Below are 20,509 nucleotides of genomic sequence, written 5' to 3' on the forward strand. Positions count from 1 at the left end.
GATACCCCGAGGCCTCATGTTTAAGTTTTAGAAAGGCTTTCACATAGTCTTTAAACAGTGTGTCAGTCTTGTTGGGGAAATGCCACACCTCATCAATAGAAACAAGCTTGTATCCTTGCTCAGCAGCTTTTTCAAGCTCAAATGAGACCCATGTGCCTTTCAACACGCGTTCACTGTCACTGTGCCCGCATGCAGAGTACTGGAACTGGTCTTCAGCGCACATGCTGCAGAGTGGAAACATCAGTCTGGTACCATTCCATGAAGCTCACCTTGCCACTTTCAGACATGCGCTCATAGCCATAGAAGGAGGGGTCTGGGTATGGACCAACATAATACTCATTATCCCTAGTGTTGAATCTGTGTGGGAAATGGCCCTTCTGCAGGTCTTGAAAACCTAAAGCAGAGGGTATTTTGGCAAGACCCATGGGCAAAAAGCTGAATGACTCAATCCACCGCTGGTCATAGTGCCTGTCATGCATCAGAATCACACGGCTCCCTCTCATTGTGACGGTAGGTGTTATACACTGCTTGACAAAGTACTCCAGAAGTATGTAGTTATCAAAGCCAGATGCATTATGTGCTATGAATGTGTACCCACGAAACCTTGGGCGTCTGCAATGCTGCACAAACGCATCCACACATTTTAATGTATTAAATGTGAACTTGTTACCCTTCAGATCAGACGCACACACAAAGTTGGCCTCATGTTTGCCGTTGTGATACCGTGTCTCAAAATCATATAAAATATATTTATCACAAGAGTTCTGTTGTTCAACAGGCTGTATGAAACACTGATGCTCAGAGTCCCCGGCTAATTTAGGCTCGCGGCAGTGCTCGACACATTTGTGTGGTGATTTCTCTGATTCTCTGTGTGACCCCGCAACTCATGCAATGCTTCATATTGTCGCACGGGACCATGTTATGTTTTATTTCTGGTAATTTGTGTTGTTGGTAACGGTGTTGTGATTTGCAGATGCGGTTACAGTCACTGCATTTCACGGTGGGACCTCTGTGGTGGTGATGGAGTGTGAAACATACGTTGCATCTATGTTTACAGCTGTGATAGAGCGGTGTTTCATATGTATTGTAACAGAAATTACACACACAGGATGCCCCGAGAAAAGCTGTTGGCTTTTCAATCAGGTGATAGTGTTCGTTGTGTAGGTACAGCATTACAGTGTTTGGATTTGGCTCATCATGTGTGAAGAAACTAAGCAGGCGTTTACGCCCTGCTGCGTGATAATAGATTACTATCTTAATGTTTAGGTGCTTCTCAAATTTGCAGACTTCAGAGAATGATACTGTCTGTGTGTCGCATAGACCTACTCGAGCATGTAACTGTTTAGCAGTAGCATGTTTTTCATGCTCGGGGGGCTGTTGGGTTTAATGAATGTACTATGCAAAGGGAGTAGCACAAATTGTTGTGCGTATTGTCTGGTGTGTACAAATGTTTACCCTTCTTTGAGAGAATCTCATAAGGGATGTTTGCCAGTTTTAAGCGAGCCCCGCCGCTACTGTTTTGTGCAACCGTGACAAACTCTAATTCATCATCACCGATGGATTCGTCATTACTTTGCATAACTTGAGCTATTTGGTTGAGAAACAGGTCAGGGTCATAGTGATCATCAGGATTTAAAACAGCTTGAACATCAGAAGCCAACGAGGGCCCACGCAGGACCACATTTAGAACAAAGCCCTGCTGAGATCCAGCCACTGCTCTCACATTAGCTAAGCAGCTTCTAACTCTTTCTGGCACTTATTCTGGATCATCAAGACTTATGTCCCTAAAATCAAGGCGCTCGCGCAATTCTCGGGCGTTGAAATTGGGTATCTCTCTGATGCTATGATGACTGACTGCCAGACCCAGACTGAACAATGGGCTCTACTACTGGAGCACCTGTTTGTGGTTAACACTTGAGGAATTTCCATTGTTTGAGGGGTTGTGTGGTGGTGCGTCAGCAACAGCAGCAGTAGCACCCAGATAAGCATGTGTGCTAGGTGCACACACCCTTTCAGGTGTGACAGAAGCCCCAGTAATAAGACAATCGACGGTAGCTTGAGTAACAACAGTCCCTGCAACAGTAACATTTGTGGCTACAGGCAAATCCGGATGTTTCGGTTGGTTGATCAACAGCATCATCAGTAACGGCTTCAGAATGAGTTGGACAAGGACGCGCATTAGACACTGCCCTGCGTGCTGCTGCGAGACTACAAAGTCTTGCATGCAAAACTTGACATTTTCTTACTAATTGTGCAGCCGCATGGTTAAAACCCTCAAAGTCAAACCATTTAGCTCGAGTGGAGGTACCATCATTGTGTTTGAATAATTTACGGGGTGGATCCATGGTGTGGATTTTAAAAGTCAACTATTTAGAAAGCTGGTATCAATGAGATCTAATAAACCCGAGGTATTGTTTATTGTCTGCTGGATACTAGTTAGAACCCCTGCTATTTCTTGCAAGTTCCCTGGTGCTGCTTCTTGACGTTGGTTGACTTTAGCTGCTATTTCTTGCACATCCCTCTGTACTGCTTGTTGATGTTGGCTGAGTTTGGCATCAAAGATGGTATATATCATTTTTTTGATGCAGAATGGGTCTGATCAAAAGTAGATGTGTTTGCTGTATTTAAGTATGCGTCGTATGCCTGTGATATTTGCGAGTCTGTTATGCAGCCTTGTTCAAAACCTATGTCTGAATCAGTGTTGTTTCTGAGACAATCTGGTGTGGTGGGTATATCAACTATATTAAAAATCTGATAGACTGTACTCAAAAACATCGCTGAAATCATTAGGCAGACACTCACTCGCGGTTATGCATGGACTGGCGATGAAGAATGGTTCCGAGTCTCCATTGTTGCACAAAGGTTGATTTTTCTGAGAGTTCGATATCGCGTAAATATTATTTTCCCATTCTCTCCTTTCTGTCTCTTGGACTCTTCCTCTGCCAGCTGCTTCTTTCTCTTCTCAGCCTTGGCCGCCTGTTCTGTCCGAGTTTTGTTTTCCTTCAGCGCCTTGATGAAGAGTCCTTGGAAAGTCCTGATGGTACCGAAGAGTTCCTCCAGTGACAGCTGATTGGCATCTTCACGTAAATAGACAGCCAGTTCTCCGAACAACTCCAGATTTGACTCAAGAACTTTTGCATACTGCTCTTTCACCTCCGCCGCAGAGTTGGAGACTTTCTGAACTGCTTGAGGAATATATTTACGTTCAAGCTTTTGTTTGGGTCGATGAACGTGATCTCTTTAGGCTCCTTCTTGACAGGAGCAGCTGCCCCCTTGTCTTTGTGTTCGGCCACCGGGAGGCAGAACAGCTGCTCGATGCTGCTGTAGTCGGGCTCGTGAGGAGGCGGCTCTTTCTGAACCGAGGCCCACATCAGAATCAGAATACTTTATTGATCCCTGGGGGAAATTATTTTTTTGTTACAGTGCTCCATTTTAAACCAACATTAAGACAAGACAGACAATACACTAAGAATAGTACAATACATACATACATACATACATACATACATACATACATACATACATACATACATACATACATACATACATACATACATCACTTATAAATAAATATTTGGAAAAGAAACATGTGTAGCTGTAGCAGCAAACAGTGTGTTAAGTGGATGCGTTGTACAGGGAGATGGCCACAGGCAGGAATGATTTCCTGTGTCGTTCAGTGGTGCTTTTCGGTAATCTCAGTCTCTCACTGAACGAGCTCCTGTGACTGACCAGCATGTCATGGAGTGGGTGGGAGGTGTTATCCAACATTGTCTTTATCTTGGACAGCATCCGCCTCTCCGACACCACCTTGAGGGAGTCCAGCTCCATCCCCACAACATTGCTGGCCTTACGGATCAGTTTATTAAGTCTGTTGGCATCTGCGACCCTCAGCCTGCTCCCCCAGCATGCAACAGCATAGAGGATCGCACTGGCCACAACAGACTCATAGAAAATCCTCAGCATTTTCTGGCAGATGTTGAAGGACCTCAGTCGCCTCAAAAAATAGAGACGACTCTGGCCCTTCCTGTAAAGTGCTGTGGTGTTTTTAGCCCAGTCCAGTTTATTGTCAATGTGTACTCCAAGGTATTTATAGTCCTCCACAAATACCTTGGAGTACACATTGACAATAAACTGGACTGGGCAAAAAACATGGAGTGACCATCAGTAACAGTCCGAAGTTTCTGCCAGTTGAGCTTCTTCATCCTCAGAGTGGGACAGCGGCTTGTCTTTGAGGGCGCGCTGCAGCCCAGGGCCTGGCTACTCTGGGCCACAATCATGCCTGTTGGAGGTGGAGGCGTAGGAGGCATGCCGGGTAAAGGTGGAGGCGGTGGTGGTGGCCCACCACCCATCCCTGGTGAGGGCGGGGGAGGAGGGGGGACCCCTGGTCCAAAGGGCAGAGGAGGTGGTGGTGGTGGTGGTGCCATTCCAGGCAATGGAGGAGGTGGCGGGGGACCAGCAAACCCTCCAGGTAGCGGTGGAGGAGGTGGCAGCGGGGGCGGGCACTGGTTAGAGGGCGGTAGAGGGGGTGGTGGGGGTGGCGGTGGAACAGAGGTACACAGTGGCCTTTTAGGGGACGGTGTTTGGCTTCTCCGTGTATGGGTGATCCAGCTCCGTCTGCACAGCCTTATCCACTTTGACCCACAGTCCGTCCACCTCGTGCCGATCGTCGCAGCTTTTTCTTTTAAAAGCCATCAGCCGCTGCATGATCTTCTCACAGGACTCCATCTGAGAGTCCTGGGCGAGCAGTATGGCTCTGTTAGTGATGGCCTCCAGAGCCAGCCAGATGTCAGGGCGCCCTGGTCCCAGCACCAGCAACGTCTGCAGGATGGACAACAGCTGGAGAGAGGCTGGGGAGCTGCTCACCTTGTTAAAAAGTGTAGTAAAAACCTCCAGGTGATTACTCATATCAATGCCCCCATACACTCGCAGGAGCTCTTCCTCATCTTCAGCCATCGCCTCTTCAAAAGCTTCGCACTGAATAATCAAGTCTTCATCCTCCTGCTCCCTCAGCTTTGGCAGAACATCAAGTAACTGAAGCCCTGCAAGCAAAATAACACAAAATGACACAGCTCCGAGTAAAACAACAAGAAATCAGCGGCTTTTCATGAAATGTCTTACAAAAAAACCCCACATATTTTGATTTTCTCTATTTAGCTGGGTAACATTTTAAGTGAGACATTTCACTGACTCCCTTAGCGTGGCATTTTCAGCAGCGAGCGTTTCCACCTGCTGCTGGCTGAACTCCAGTGATTCTCGCAAGGATTTAAATTCCCGGTGTAGAATCTCCACCAAGTACAGCCTTGCATCGAAACTGGACAATCGTTTGTCGATTGACTCAAGGATGTCAGCTATGTCGTTGCCGGATGGCGATGTTGTGCCAGGGGAATCTGCCGGGCAACATCTTTTCGATGACTGCGTCTCAGATTTGGCCGGGGAAGATGCACTCTGAGCCTTCATTATGAGATCCTGGAAGAACTGATCAATATAATCTTGGAGAGCCTCTAAACTCTCCCCGTTGTTCTCCAGGGTGTTGGAGATGATTTAGATAAATGTTGTTAGTTATAAGACAATTGATAAGTGTATTTGGTAAAATTGAAGCTTAAAGGAATTTGTTCAATTCTAAGCTACCATTTGCTTTAATTTTTTCGCCAAAATCTCTGGCGTCTGACATCAGTTACAACATGAGTCGCTTACCTTGTCCGTCACTTCCGTCACTTGTAAATGTTATCAGGAAATGATCAGACAGCAGGGGGTTTTCTTCTTTTCTTCTTTGCTGGCATTTCTCTCCGAACTGGCAGCAAATGCAGCTTCTCAGTGACAATTTGTCACAGTCTGGCGAGGGCAGACTGTATGAATTGAAAAAGGACCCAAAATGCAGACTCCAAGGAACAGGGAACAAAACTTGAATGTTAACAAAAAGCGAGCCGTTTAATATGGCTGGTAAAAAAGGTACAAACAAAGGGCAAGGCAAACTGAAGCAAAATTAACACAAACCTAAACTGGGAAATCTAAACAAACAATAAGAAAAACCTAGACAAGAAACTTGGAAGCATGGCATAGGAAACATTTCTCTCCGAACTGGCAGCAAATGAAGCTTCTCAGTGACAATTGGTCTGTTAGGAGCCATCTCACTGATAAAGACTGTTGTATACCCTCTGGAGTTCACTGAGATTTCGGAGGTCCAGCACTATCCACAGATACAGCGTCTTACAGCCTTTGCTTTGCCTGATTTTCTTTTTGGCGACCCAAAGGCGACTGTTTTTCATATATGCATGGAGCTACCTGCCAGAGAGCAGCAGGTAAGCGCATGGTCCCTCCTGCTAGCCCTCAATGTCTAAGTGTATTTCACATTGAGAGGTGGGCAACGACGCCAGGGGTGGGGTGTACACCCTGATGGTACTTTGGACTCCGTGTATCGTGCCCACCCCCAAGATCCTATATGTATGTGTAATGAGAGTGTGAGTAATGTGAATGTCTAAGTTGTGGGATAAAATTGAGGCAGAGGCAGCCAGAAGGGGACAGAGGGGAGGGGGGGGGAGGGGGGGTAGCCTCCTCTGCACCCTGGTGACATACCCCTACTCCAAGGCCCTGCATGTGTGGGTGGTTGTGGTGGAGCGGGAAGAGAGAGGCAGCTGGAGATGGGGAGGGAAGGAAGGGAGGAGCAAGTGACTCCTCCCTGGGGCCAGCTCCCCCGCTGACCCCAGTAGGCACCCCCATACTCCGCGACCCGCCAGGGAAAGGGGGCCCAGGCCCATCCAGACCGGGGCCCAGTGCAGCAGCGCCCCCCGGCCCCACAGAGCCCGGGACAGTCCACCCAACCCCACCACAGAGAAAACTGCACCCACCCCACCATCCACTCATCTTCCAGACTACATGAGACAATAAACACCCAGGCTGAGATCTTCCTCCACCTCTCCTGTATCTCCCCCTCCTGCAGAGAGAGTTCCTGAAGAGAGGAAAGCTCCTGCAAGATGTGACAATCTCCCCCACCAGTTGAAGAGCCCCCCAGGTGGCTCGACGCACCGGCGGCACACTGCCCCAGGGCTGGGCCCCCATGCACCCACCCGCCCACAACCCCGGCAACACACCAACCAGGATCCAAGCCCCCGAGGCCCGGCCAGGGCCCCAGCCCAGAGACGGAGCGCCCCCAGAACCTCACGCCCATCCCGGACCCATCCAGGGGCAGCCAGGCTACCAGGTCAGTAACCCACGTCCGTCAGCACAGACCCTCCCCTAGCCCCGCTGCACGCAGCCGCGAGGAAACAGTCACCTGAGAGCCAACAGAGCCCCCAACCGGACATGACCGCTACCCCGGGTTGAGCCCCCCAAGGAAGATGCCTCCGGGGAACCCCCCGACGCCCTAAGCCTGTCCCTACCCCCACACCAATCACAACAGTGAAGGCGGGACCAAACTATGACCCCCCCCACCCCCACTAGGTGATGGAGCTGATAAAAGGAGCCCAGAGCAATTGATCTGATGTGGTGGCAGAGGCTGTATCAAGACTAATGTAATCTAATAGATAATTTCTATATTGGTTAGAATTAAGATTATTTTTATTTTTCCAGTTCATGAGGACTGTTTTCTTGGCTATGCATAGGGCAGTGAAAACAGTATGGGCGATATTCTTTTCTGAAGTGACATTATCTAAGCTGCCCAACAAACACACTAAGGGGGAAGTTGGAATGTTACATTTCAGACACTTTGATAAGTCTTCACATATCTCGCGCCAAAACTTCTGAACTGGTGGACAGAACCAAAGAGCGTGGATGTAATTGTCCGGTGAATTGGTTTGGCAGTGTGAGCAGTTGTTGGTAGACGTAAAGCCCATCTTGAACATCCGATGACCTGTACAGTGCACTCTATGTAATATTTTGTATTGAATTAATTGAAGACTGGGATTTCTAATTAGATGAAAGGTTTTTAAGCAAATCTGAGACCAGAAGTTTAGGTCTAAGTTAACTGATAAATCCGCTTCCCATTTTGCAATAGGAAGGGATATTGATTCATCTGTTTTAGAAAGCATTCTGTATATTTTGGATAGTAATTTGGGGGTTTTAAGAGTAAGAAATTGAACCACACTTGGTGGTGTTTGTAGTTCAACTTGACTGAGGTTAAATTTCTTTTTTACTATGGATTTAATTTGTTGATATTCTAAAAATCTTTTCTTGTTGATCCCATATTGTGCAACTAGTCTGTCAAATGAAATAAATTCTGTTCCTTCTAGTATATGTTCTAAATATTTGATTCCTTTATCACTCCAATCTGAAAAGTTTATCATATTATTGTTTTGTAATATGTCAGGGTTGTTCCAGATAGGTGTACGTTTGCATGGGATTAATGAAGACGCCGTCAATTTTAGAAACTCCCACCATGCTGTCAGAGAAGAGCTGATGTTGATGCTTTTAAAGCATTCATGTCGTTGGATGTTTGAGCTGATAAATGGTAGGTCTGAGATCTCTAGATTATTGCAAAGTGCTTGTTCTACATCTAGCCAAGGTTCATCTAAGAGGGTGTGTTTTAGCCATCCTGAGATAAACTGAAGCCTGTTGGCTAAGAAGTAGTGCTGAAAGTTAGGCAGTTCTAGTCCTCCTTTATCCTTGGTCTTTTGTAGTGTTTTTAAGCTTATACGTGGGGGTTTATTTTTCCAAAGGAATTTGGACATACATGAATCCAGAGATCTGAACCAATCTTGTGGCGGTTTAGTTGGGATCATTGAGAATAAATAATTTATTTTTGGTAAGACCATCATTTTTATAGCGGCAACCCTTCCCATGAGTGATATGGGTAGACATTTCCATCTAGCCAGATCATCTTCTACCTTCTTTAAAAGTGGGATATGGTTTAATTTAGTTAGATCTGCAAGCTTGGGAGAAACATTAATACCTAAATATTTTATATTTCCCGATTGCAGTGGTGTAGAAGAGGAATTATGGAAGGAGCAATTAATCGGTAGGACTGTAGATTTTGACCAGTTAATTGAGTAATCTGATATTCTTGCAAAAGAGTTTATCAATTCAATCACCCCAGAGATATTGGTTTGTGAATTTTGGGGAAAAAGCAACACATCATCTGCATAAAGGCTGATTTTATGTTCCACGTTCTTGCATTTTATGCCCTTAATTACTGAATTCTGTCTAATTGCTGCTGCTAGTGGTTCAATAAAAATTGCAAACAGTGAAGGGGAGAGTGGGCATCCCTGCCTGGTGCCCCTCAAGAGACAGAAGCTGGAGGATGTCTGGTCATTTGTTCTAACACAAGCTGTTGGGGAATTATATAATATTTTTAACCAGTTTATGAAAGAGGATCCAAAACCAAATTTGTGTAAAGTTGCAAATAGAAATTTCCAGTTAACTCTGTCAAATGCTTTTTCTGCGTCTAAAGAGAATATTGTAGTTTCTAGGTTTTTACTGTATGAGTAGTCTATCAAATTAAGTAATCTACGTGTATTTGTTGATGAGTGCCTACCTTTTATGAAACCAGTTTGGTCAGGATGAATTAAGAGGGGGGTTATTTTCTCCAGTCTCTTTGAGAGAGCTTTGCAGATTATTTTAAGGTCTACATTTATAAGGGATATTGGACGATAGCTTGAGGGATATACAGGGTCTTTGCCTGGTTTTAGCAGGAGATTAATGTTTGCAGAATTCATATTTGATGGAAGTCTGCCCTTTTCTTTAATTTCCAACAACGTTCTGTAGAAAACTGGTGCTAGAATCGACCAGAATTCTTTGTAGAATTCTGCAGGAAAGCCATCTGGACCTGGAGCCTTATTATTGGGCATACTTATCAGGGCTTCCTGGAGTTCACCTGGTGTCAGTGGTGAATCCAGTGCCATTGCTTGAGTGTCCAATAATTTTGGAAGAGTTATGTTGTCCAAAAACTGATCAATTTCTTTTTTAGATGGGTTTATTTGTGGTGAATACGTTTTATAGAAATCCCTGAAAATGTTGTTTATTTGTATCGGATCATATATTGTGTTCCCAGATGGATCTTGAACAGCACATATAGTTGTTTTTTCTTTATTTATTTTTAGCTGGTTTGCTAGAAATTGACCGGATTTATTACCATGTTCATAATTTTGTAGGCGTAGTCTTTGTACTAAGAATTTTGTTTTTTTTATCAATTATCTCATTTAATTCTAGTTTTGTTTTGCGTATTTTGTTCAATGTTTCCTGATCTTGGTGGGACGCGTAGGCTTCTTCTAGTGATTTGATGTTTTTTTCTAATTCCTGAATATTTTTGTTTTCTTTTTTCTTTTTATGTGATGAGAAAGAAATTATTTTACCTCTCATCACAGCTTTACCTGCTTCCCATAGAACAGAAGCTGATGTTTCGGGAGTGTCATTATAGTCTAAATATAGAGTCCATTCTTTTTTTTTTTTAAATATTTAATAAAGTCTTCATCTTTAAGTAGTGATATATTAGTGATATATTAAGTTTTTACTTGGCGTAGTGTTATTCTTGTGCATTAGTGTTAAAGATACAGGACCATGATCGCTGACAGCTATAGGATGAATCTCAGTGTCTGAAATGTCGTTCAGCAGTGAGCTGCTGACCAAAAAATAATCCAGACGAGAGTAGGAGTGATGGACATGTGAGAAAAAAGTATATTCCTTACTGGTGGGGTGAAGGGAGCGCCATGCATCGCAAAGACCAAAGTCGCTCATATACTGTTTGATTATATTTGTGGACTGCCAATTACGCTCAGTTCCCGCTGTATTGAGCCTATCCATGTCTTCATTTAGTCCAAGGTTGAGGTCGCCTCCAAGAACAAGTGTGCCATCTAAGTGTTCAGAAAAAACCGTGAAAGAATGAGGGATCATCAACATCTGGACCATATACACTTGCAATACATAGCTTTTTATCACGTATAGATAGTTTAATGATTAAGAATCTGCCCTCTGGATCTATAACTGTATCGAGTACTGTGAAATTAATATTTTTATGTATTAAAATTGCTGCTCCCCTTTGTCTAGAATTATAACAAGCTGAGAACACATTAGGAAACTCCGGTGTTTTAAGTTCATTTGAACCTCTAAGAGGTCTGTGGGTCTCTTGTAATAGGACAACATCCGCCTGTAGTTTTTTGAGTTGGTTAAATATTTTTAACCTCTTTACTCTGGAGCCAGCTCCATTTATATTCCATGTAATGAACCTCAGTGTACCCATAGATGTTTGTGTATAACTAGGGATGTATGCTGTGTGCGTCGCTTAGCCAGGTGGAGAGAATACGTCACTTGTTCATAAATAAAGAGAAGGAGAGAGAGAAAAAATGTGTGGCGAGATGCTCCCTGAGTCTGACTTTGTGTATGCATAGTTACTAATATGAGTAGGCTTGGCTTAAGTGTGTGTGTATCTTATATGACTGTGTGCGCTGTCTGACTGATGTAAATGTGCTGCCGTTGAGCGCATGGTGCGTATGTGTCGAAATAAAGGATGTTTGTGGATGAGTGTCGAAGCAGGTGATCGAGGCAGTGAAAGGAATAAAGAAAGAAACCAAGGACAGGGGTGAGCAGCATAAAACCAAGAGGGGGAAAAGAGAGGAAAAAAAAACACAAAACAAAACGTAAACATTCCAATTAAATCACTGACGGAGAGTGACGGTGTTAATTCTGCTATGAAATCACACTTTAAGATGCGATTTGATGCTGGTAAGTTAAACAGATGTTAATGCAAGTTAGTGTGAGTGGATAGGGAAATGGTGTAGCTGATTCTTATCTGGTGTGAGGTTAATACAGCCACGGAGTGATGTTGGGGTCGCGCCTTTTAGGGGACGGTGTTTGGCTTCTCCGTGTACGGGTGATCCAGCTCCGTCTGCACAGCCTTATCCACTTTGACCCGCAGTCCGTCCACCTCGTGCCGATCGTCGCAGCTTTTTCTTTTAAAAGCCATCAGCCGCTGCATGATCTTCTCACAGGACTCCATCTGAGAGTCCTGGGCGAGCAGTATGGCTCTGTTAGTGATGGCCTCCAGAGCCAGCCAGATGTCAGGGCGCCCTGGTCCCAGCACCAGCAACGTCTGCAGGATGGACAACAGCTGGAGAGAGGCTGGGGAGCTGCTCACCTTGTTAAAAAGTGTAGTAAAAACCTCCAGGTGATTACTCATATCAATGCCCCCATACACTCGCAGGAGCTCTTCCTCATCTTCAGCCATCGCCTCTTCAAAAGCTTCGCACTGAATAATCAAGTCTTCATCCTCCTGCTCCCTCAGCTTTGGCAGAACATCAAGTAACTGAAGCCCTGCAAGCAAAATAACACAAAATGACACAGCTCCGAGTAAAACAACAAGAAATCAGCGGCTTTTCATGAAATGTCTTACAAAAAAACCCCACATATTTTGATTTTCTCTATTTAGCTGGGTAACATTTTAAGTGAGACATTTCACTGACTCCCTTAGCGTGGCATTTTCAGCAGCGAGCGTTTCCACCTGCTGCTGGCTGAACTCCAGTGATTCTCGCAAGGATTTAAATTCCCGGTGTAGAATCTCCACCAAGTACAGCCTTGCATCGAAACTGGACAATCGTTTGTCGATTGACTCAAGGATGTCAGCTATGTCGTTGCCGGATGGCGATGTTGTGCCAGGGGAATCTGCCGGGCAACATCTTTTCGATGACTGCGTCTCAGATTTGGCCGGGGAAGATGCACTCTGAGCCTTCATTATGAGATCCTGGAAGAACTGATCAATATAATCTTGGAGAGCCTCTAAACTCTCCCCGTTGTTCTCCAGGGTGTTGGAGATGATTTAGATAAATGTTGTTAGTTATAAGACAATTGATAAGTGTATTTGGTAAAATTGAAGCTTAAAGGAATTTGTTCAATTCTAAGCTACCATTTGCTTTAATTTTTTCGCCAAAATCTCTGGCGTCTGACATCAGTTACAACATGAGTCGCTTACCTTGTCCGTCACTTCCGTCACTTGTAAATGTTATCAGGAAATGATCAGACAGCAGGGGGTTTTCTTCTTTTCTTCTTTGCTGGCATTTCTCTCCGAACTGGCAGCAAATGCAGCTTCTCAGTGACAATTTGTCACAGTCTGGCGAGGGCAGACTGTATGAATTGAAAAAGGACCCAAAATGCAGACTCCAAGGAACAGGGAACAAAACTTGAATGTTAACAAAAAGCGAGCCGTTTAATATGGCTGGTAAAAAAGGTACAAACAAAGGGCAAGGCAAACTGAAGCAAAATTAACACAAACCTAAACTGGGAAATCTAAACAAACAATAAGAAAAACCTAGACAAGAAACTTGGAAGCATGGCATAGGAAACATTTCTCTCCGAACTGGCAGCAAATGAAGCTTCTCAGTGACAATTGGTCTGTTAGGAGCCATCTCACTGATAAAGACTGTTGTATACCCTCTGGAGTTCACTGAGATTTCGGAGGTCCAGCACTATCCACAGATACAGCGTCTTACAGCCTTTGCTTTGCCTGATTTTCTTTTTGGCGACCCAAAGGCGACTGTTTTTCATATATGCATGGAGCTACCTGCCAGAGAGCAGCAGGTAAGCGCATGGTCCCTCCTGCTAGCCCTCAATGTCTAAGTGTATTTCACATTGAGAGGTGGGCAACGACGCCAGGGGTGGGGTGTACACCCTGATGGTACTTTGGACTCCGTGTATCGTGCCCACCCCCAAGATCCTATATGTATGTGTAATGAGAGTGTGAGTAATGTGAATGTCTAAGTTGTGGGATAAAATTGAGGCAGAGGCAGCCAGAAGGGGACAGAGGGGAGGGGGGGGGAGGGGGGGTAGCCTCCTCTGCACCCTGGTGACATACCCCTACTCCAAGGCCCTGCATGTGTGGGTGGTTGTGGTGGAGCGGGAAGAGAGAGGCAGCTGGAGATGGGGAGGGAAGGAAGGGAGGAGCAAGTGACTCCTCCCTGGGGCCAGCTCCCCCGCTGACCCCAGTAGGCACCCCCATACTCCGCGACCCGCCAGGGAAAGGGGGCCCAGGCCCATCCAGACCGGGGCCCAGTGCAGCAGCGCCCCCCGGCCCCACAGAGCCCGGGACAGTCCACCCAACCCCACCACAGAGAAAACTGCACCCACCCCACCATCCACTCATCTTCCAGACTACATGAGACAATAAACACCCAGGCTGAGATCTTCCTCCACCTCTCCTGTATCTCCCCCTCCTGCAGAGAGAGTTCCTGAAGAGAGGAAAGCTCCTGCAAGATGTGACAATCTCCCCCACCAGTTGAAGAGCCCCCCAGGTGGCTCGACGCACCGGCGGCACACTGCCCCAGGGCTGGGCCCCCATGCACCCACCCGCCCACAACCCCGGCAACACACCAACCAGGATCCAAGCCCCCGAGGCCCGGCCAGGGCCCCAGCCCAGAGACGGAGCGCCCCCAGAACCTCACGCCCATCCCGGACCCATCCAGGGGCAGCCAGGCTACCAGGTCAGTAACCCACGTCCGTCAGCACAGACCCTCCCCTAGCCCCGCTGCACGCAGCCGCGAGGAAACAGTCACCTGAGAGCCAACAGAGCCCCCAACCGGACATGACCGCTACCCCGGGTTGAGCCCCCCAAGGAAGATGCCTCCGGGGAACCCCCCGACGCCCTAAGCCTGTCCCTACCCCCACACCAATCACAACAGTGAAGGCGGGACCAAACTATGACCCCCCCCACCCCCACTAGGTGATGGAGCTGATCAAAGGAGCCCAGAGCAATTGATCTGATGTGGTGGCAGAGGCTGTATCAAGACTAATGTAATCTAATAGATAATTTCTATATTGGTTAGAATTAAGATTATTTTTATTTTTCCAGTTCATGAGGACAGTTTTCTTGGCTATGCATAGGGCAGTGAAAACAGTATGGGCGATATTCTTTTCTGAAGTGACATTATCTAAGCTGCCCAACAAACACACTAAGGGGGAAGTTGGAATGTTACATTTCAGACACTTCGATAAGTCTTCACATATCTCGCGCCAAAACTTCTGAACTGGTGGACAGAACCAAAGAGCGTGGATGTAATTGTCCGGTGAATTGGTTTGGCAGTGTGAGCAGTTGTTGGTAGACGTAAAGCCCATCTTGAACATCCGATGACCTGTACAGTGCACTCTATGTAATATTTTGTATTGAATTAATTGAAGACTGGGATTTCTAATTAGATGAAAGGTTTTTAAGCAAATCTGAGACCAGAAGTTTAGGTCTAAGTTAACTGATAAATCCGCTTCCCATTTTGCAATAGGAAGGGATATTGATTCATCTGTTTTAGAAAGCATTCTGTATATTTTGGATAGTAATTTGGGGGTTTTAAGAGTAAGAAATTGAACCACACTTGGTGGTGTTTGTAGTTCAACTTGACTGAGGTTAAATTTCTTTTTTACTATGGATTTAATTTGTTGATATTCTAAAAATCTTTTCTTGTTGATCCCATATTGTGCAACTAGTCTGTCAAATGAAATAAATTCTGTTCCTTCTAGTATATGTTCTAAATATTTGATTCCTTTATCACTCCAATCTGAAAAGTTTATCATATTATTGTTTTGTAATATGTCAGGGTTGTTCCAGATAGGTGTACGTTTGCATGGGATTAATGAAGACGCCGTCAATTTTAGAAACTCCCACCATGCTGTCAGAGAAGAGCTGATGTTGATGCTTTTAAAGCATTCATGTCGTTGGATGTTTGAGCTGATAAATGGTAGGTCTGAGATCTCTAGATTATTGCAAAGTGCTTGTTCTACATCTAGCCAAGGTTCATCTAAGAGGGTGTGTTTTAGCCATCCTGAGATAAACTGAAGCCTGTTGGCTAAGAAGTAGTGCTGAAAGTTAGGCAGTTCTAGTCCTCCTTTATCCTTGGTCTTTTGTAGTGTTTTTAAGCTTATACGTGGGGGTTTATTTTTCCAAAGGAATTTGGACATACATGAATCCAGAGATCTGAACCAATCTTGTGGCGGTTTAGTTGGGATCATTGAGAATAAATAATTTATTTTTGGTAAGACCATCATTTTTATAGCGGCAACCCTTCCCATGAGTGATATGGGTAGACATTTCCATCTAGCCAGATCATCTTCTACCTTCTTTAAAAGTGGGATATGGTTTAATTTAGTTAGATCTGCAAGCTTGGGAGAAACATTAATACCTAAATATTTTATATTTCCCGATTGCAGTGGTGTAGAAGAGGAATTATGGAAGGAGCAATTAATCGGTAGGACTGTAGATTTTGACCAGTTAATTGAGTAATCTGATATTCTTGCAAAAGAGTTTATCAATTCAATCACCCCAGAGATATTGGTTTGTGAATTTTGGGGAAAAAGCAACACATCATCTGCATAAAGGCTGATTTTATGTTCCACGTTCTTGCATTTTATGCCCTTAATTACTGAATTCTGTCTAATTGCTGCTGCTAGTGGTTCAATAAAAATTGCAAACAGTGAAGGGGAGAGTGGGCATCCCTGCCTGGTGCCCCTCAAGAGACAGAAGCTGGAGGATGTCTGGTCATTTGTTCTAACACAAGCTGTTGGGGAATTATATAATATTTTTAACCAGTTTATGAAAGAGGATCCAAAACCAAATTTGTGTAAAGTTGCAAATAGAAATTTCCAGTTAACTCTGTCAAATGCTTTTTCTGCGTCTAAAGAGAATATTGTAGTTTCTAGGTTTTTACTGTATGAGTAGTCTATCAAATTAAGTAATCTACGTGTATTTGTTGATGAGTGCCTACCTTTTATGAAACCAGTTTGGTCAGGATGAATTAAGAGGGGGGTTATTTTCTCCAGTCTCTTTGAGAGAGCTTTGCAGATTATTTTAAGGTCTACATTTATAAGGGATATTGGACGATAGCTTGAGGGATATACAGGGTCTTTGCCTGGTTTTAGCAGGAGATTAATGTTTGCAGAATTCATATTTGATGGAAGTCTGCCCTTTTCTTTAATTTCCAACAACGTTCTGTAGAAAACTGGTGCTAGAATCGACCAGAATTCTTTGTAGAATTCTGCAGGAAAGCCATCTGGACCTGGAGCCTTATTATTGGGCATACTTATCAGGGCTTCCTGGAGTTCACCTGGTGTCAGTAGTGAATCCAGTGCCATTGCTTGAGTGTCCAATAATTTTGGAAGAGTTATGTTGTCCAAAAACTGATCAATTTCTTTTTTAGATGGGTTTATTTGTGGTGAATACAACGTTTTATAGAAATCCCTGAAAATGTTGTTTATTTGTATCGGTTCATATAATGTGTTCCCAGATGAATCTTGAACAGCACATATAGTTGTTTTTTCTTTATTTATTTTTAGCTGGTTTGCTAGAAATTGACCGGATTTATTACCATGTTCATAATTTTGTAGGCGTAGTCTTTGTACTAAGAATTTTGTTTTTTTTATCAATTATCTCATTTAATTCTAGTTTTGTTTTGCGTATTTTGTTCAATGTTTCCTGATCTTGGTGGGACGCGTAGGCTTCTTCTAGTGATTTGATGTTTTTTTCTAATTCCTGAATATTTTTGTTTTCTTTTTTCTTTTTATGTGATGAGAAAGAAATTATTTTACCTCTCATCACAGCTTTACCTGCTTCCCATAGAACAGAAGCTGATGTTTCGGGAGTGTCATTATAGTCTAAATATAGAGTCCATTCTTTTTTTTTTTTAAATATTTAATAAAGTCTTCATCTTTAAGTAGTGATATATTAGTGATATATTAAGTTTTTACTTGGCGTAGTATTATTCTTGTGCATTAGTGTTAAAGATACAGGACCATGATCGCTGACAGCTATAGGATGAATCTCAGTGTCTGAAATGTCGTTCAGCAGTGAGCTGCTGACCAAAAAATAATCCAGACGAGAGTAGGAGTGATGGACATGTGAGAAAAAAGTATATTCCTTACTGGTGGGGTGAAGGGAGCGCCATGCATCGCAAAGACCAAAGTCGCTCATATACTGTTTGATTATATTTGTGGACTGCCAATTACGCTGAGTTCCCGCTGTATTGAGCCTATCCATGTCTTCATTTAGTCCAAGGTTGAGGTCGCCTCCAAGAACAAGTGTGCCATCTAAGTGTTCAGAGAGTGCACTGAAAAAACCGTGAAAGAATGAGGGATCATCAACATCTGGACCATATACACTTGCAATACATAGCTTTTTATCACGTATAGATAGTTTAATGATTAAGAATCTGCCCTCTGGATCTATAACTGTATCGAGTACTGTGAAATTAATATTTTTATGTATTAAAATTGCTGCTCCCCTTTGTCTAGAATTATAACAAGCTGAGAACACATTAGGAAACTCAGGTGTTTTAAGTTCATTCGAACCTCTAAGAGGTCTGTGGGTCTCTTGTAATAGGACAACATCCGCCTGTAGTTTTTTGAGTTGGTTAAATATTTTTAACCTCTTTTCTCTGGAGCCAGCTCCATTTATATTCCATGTAATGAACCTCAGTGTACCCATAGATGTTTGTGTATAACTAGGGATGTATGCTGTGTGCGTCGCTTAGCCAGGTGGAGAGAATACGTCACTTGTTCATAAATAAAGAGAAGGAGAGAGAGAAAAAATGTGTGGCGAGATGCTCCCTGAGTCTGACTTTGTGTATGCATAGTTACTAATATGAGTAGGCTTGGCTTAAGTGTGTGTGTATCTTATATGACTGTGTGCGCTGTCTGACTGATGTAAATGTGCTGCCGTTGAGCGCATGGTGCGTATGTGTCGAAATAAAGGATGTTTGTGGATGAGTGTCGAAGCAGGTGATCGAGGCAGTGAAAGGAATAAAGAAAGAAACCAAGGACAGGGGTGAGCAGCATAAAACCAAGAGGGGGAAAAGAGAGGAGGGGGGAAAAAAAACAGAAACAAAACGTAAACATTCCAATTAAATCACTGACGGAGAGTGACGGTGTTAATTCTGCTATGAAATCACACTTTAAGATGCGATTTGATGCTGGTAAGTTAAACAGATGTTAATGCAAGTTAGTGTGAGTGGATAGGGAAATGGTGTAGCTGATTCTTATCTGGTGTGAGGTTAATACAGCCACGGAGTGATGTTGGGGTCGCGGTGGAGCTGTCCGTCCACGTACAGCCGGTCCACAGCGATGACAGCGCGGGAGCCCTTCTGGATGAAGCCGCGTCGGATTGGGAAGAGGACCCTGCGTCGTTCCAAGATCTCTTTGGGGAACTGGTCGTTCACGCTGAAGTCCGTTCCTTTTAATTCCCTGCCGCGGCTTTTCACATGTTGCTTTTGTTTGAAGTGGCCGAATTTGGCCACGATAGGACGTGGTCTCCCGGCCGTAGCCCGAATGGGGCCGAGGCGATGTACCCGATCGAAGACGATGTTCTTCACAGTGTCCTCCGGCAGCTTCAGGTGGGTTTTGATGAATCTTTTTACCGTGGTCTCCGCGTCCTCTCCAGCGGCTTCTGGAATACCAGAAAATACCAGATTATCACGCATGCTACGAGCTTGTAGATCGATAACTGTTTCTTTTATTTTTTTATTTTCTCTATTGAGCTGGGTAACATTATCTCTGAGACATTTCACCGACTCCCTTAGCGTGGCATTTTCAGCAGCGAGCGTTTCCACCTGCTGCTGGCTGAACTCCAGGGATTCTCGCAAGCATTTAAATTCTCGGTGAAGAATCTCCACCAAGTACAGCCTTGCGTCGAAACTGGACAATCGCTTGTCGATTGACTCCAATATGTCGGCAATATCTTTGCCGGCTGGCGATGTTGAGCCGGGGGAATCTGCCGGGCGTTGTCTTTTCGACGACGGCGTCTCAGGTTTGGCCGGGGAAGCTGCACACGGGGTCTTCTTCATCACGAGATCCTGAAAGCACTGATCAATATAATCTTGGAGAGTCTCTAAACTCTCCCCGTTGTTCTCCAGGGTGTTGGAGATGATTTAGATAAATGTTGTTAGTTATAAGACAATTGATAAGTGTATTTGGTAATGCTGAAGCTTAAATGAATTTGTTCAAATCTAAACTACCATTTGCTTTAATTTTCCGCCAAAATCTCCGGCGTCTGACGTCAGTTACAACATGAGTCGCTTACCTTGTCCGTCACTTCCGTCACTTACTCACCTGCTGCCTCACTTCTCCTTCTCCTTCTGCAGGAAAACTCTCCTTCTGCAGGAAAAGCATCAGATTAATTCAAGTTGATTAATAGGCTGGTGTGAAAAATTGCTGCCACCCCCCCTGGTAGTTAGAATGACTCGGGAGTGTTGATTCATTTAAACTAACATAATCATCCTGCTGCAACCAGGTTTCTGTAAGGCAAAGTAAATCAATTTGTTGATCAATTATTAAGTCATGTCCTAACAGACTTGGAGGAGAGAGACCTAATATTTAATAATCCACATTTCACTGTTTTACTCTTTGGTTCAGATGTGGATACTGTATTGTTCCAATTACCAGAGTTAGACCCCCGGCGGGTGTGTCGCCGAGTGGGGAAAAACGGTTAGACACATGAACAGGTTGGTGGTGTACCTGGGGCTTCTGTTTAGGACTATGCTTCCTCCTCACAGTCACCCAGCCGCCCTCTTTCCCCAGCTGCTTAGGGTCTGCTGGGGAACAGCTAGCGGGGCCTACGCTA

At 44.4% G+C, this 20,509-nt stretch overlaps 1 pseudogene; it reads right to left on the bottom strand.

Moving 5' to 3' along the window:
- Window positions 1-2,808: 2,808 nt before the first annotated feature.
- LOC146706764 (inverted formin-2-like) lies at window positions 2,809-12,221 on the bottom strand (annotated as a pseudogene).
- Between the last annotated feature and the right edge of the window lie 8,288 nt (window positions 12,222-20,509).

This window comes from Copadichromis virginalis, linkage group LG7 (assembly GCF_057382275.1).
Source record: "Copadichromis virginalis isolate Kocher_CV1m ecotype Utaka linkage group LG7, C_Virginalis_male_GT1.1, whole genome shotgun sequence".
Taxonomy (NCBI): domain Eukaryota; kingdom Metazoa; phylum Chordata; class Actinopteri; order Cichliformes; family Cichlidae; genus Copadichromis; species Copadichromis virginalis.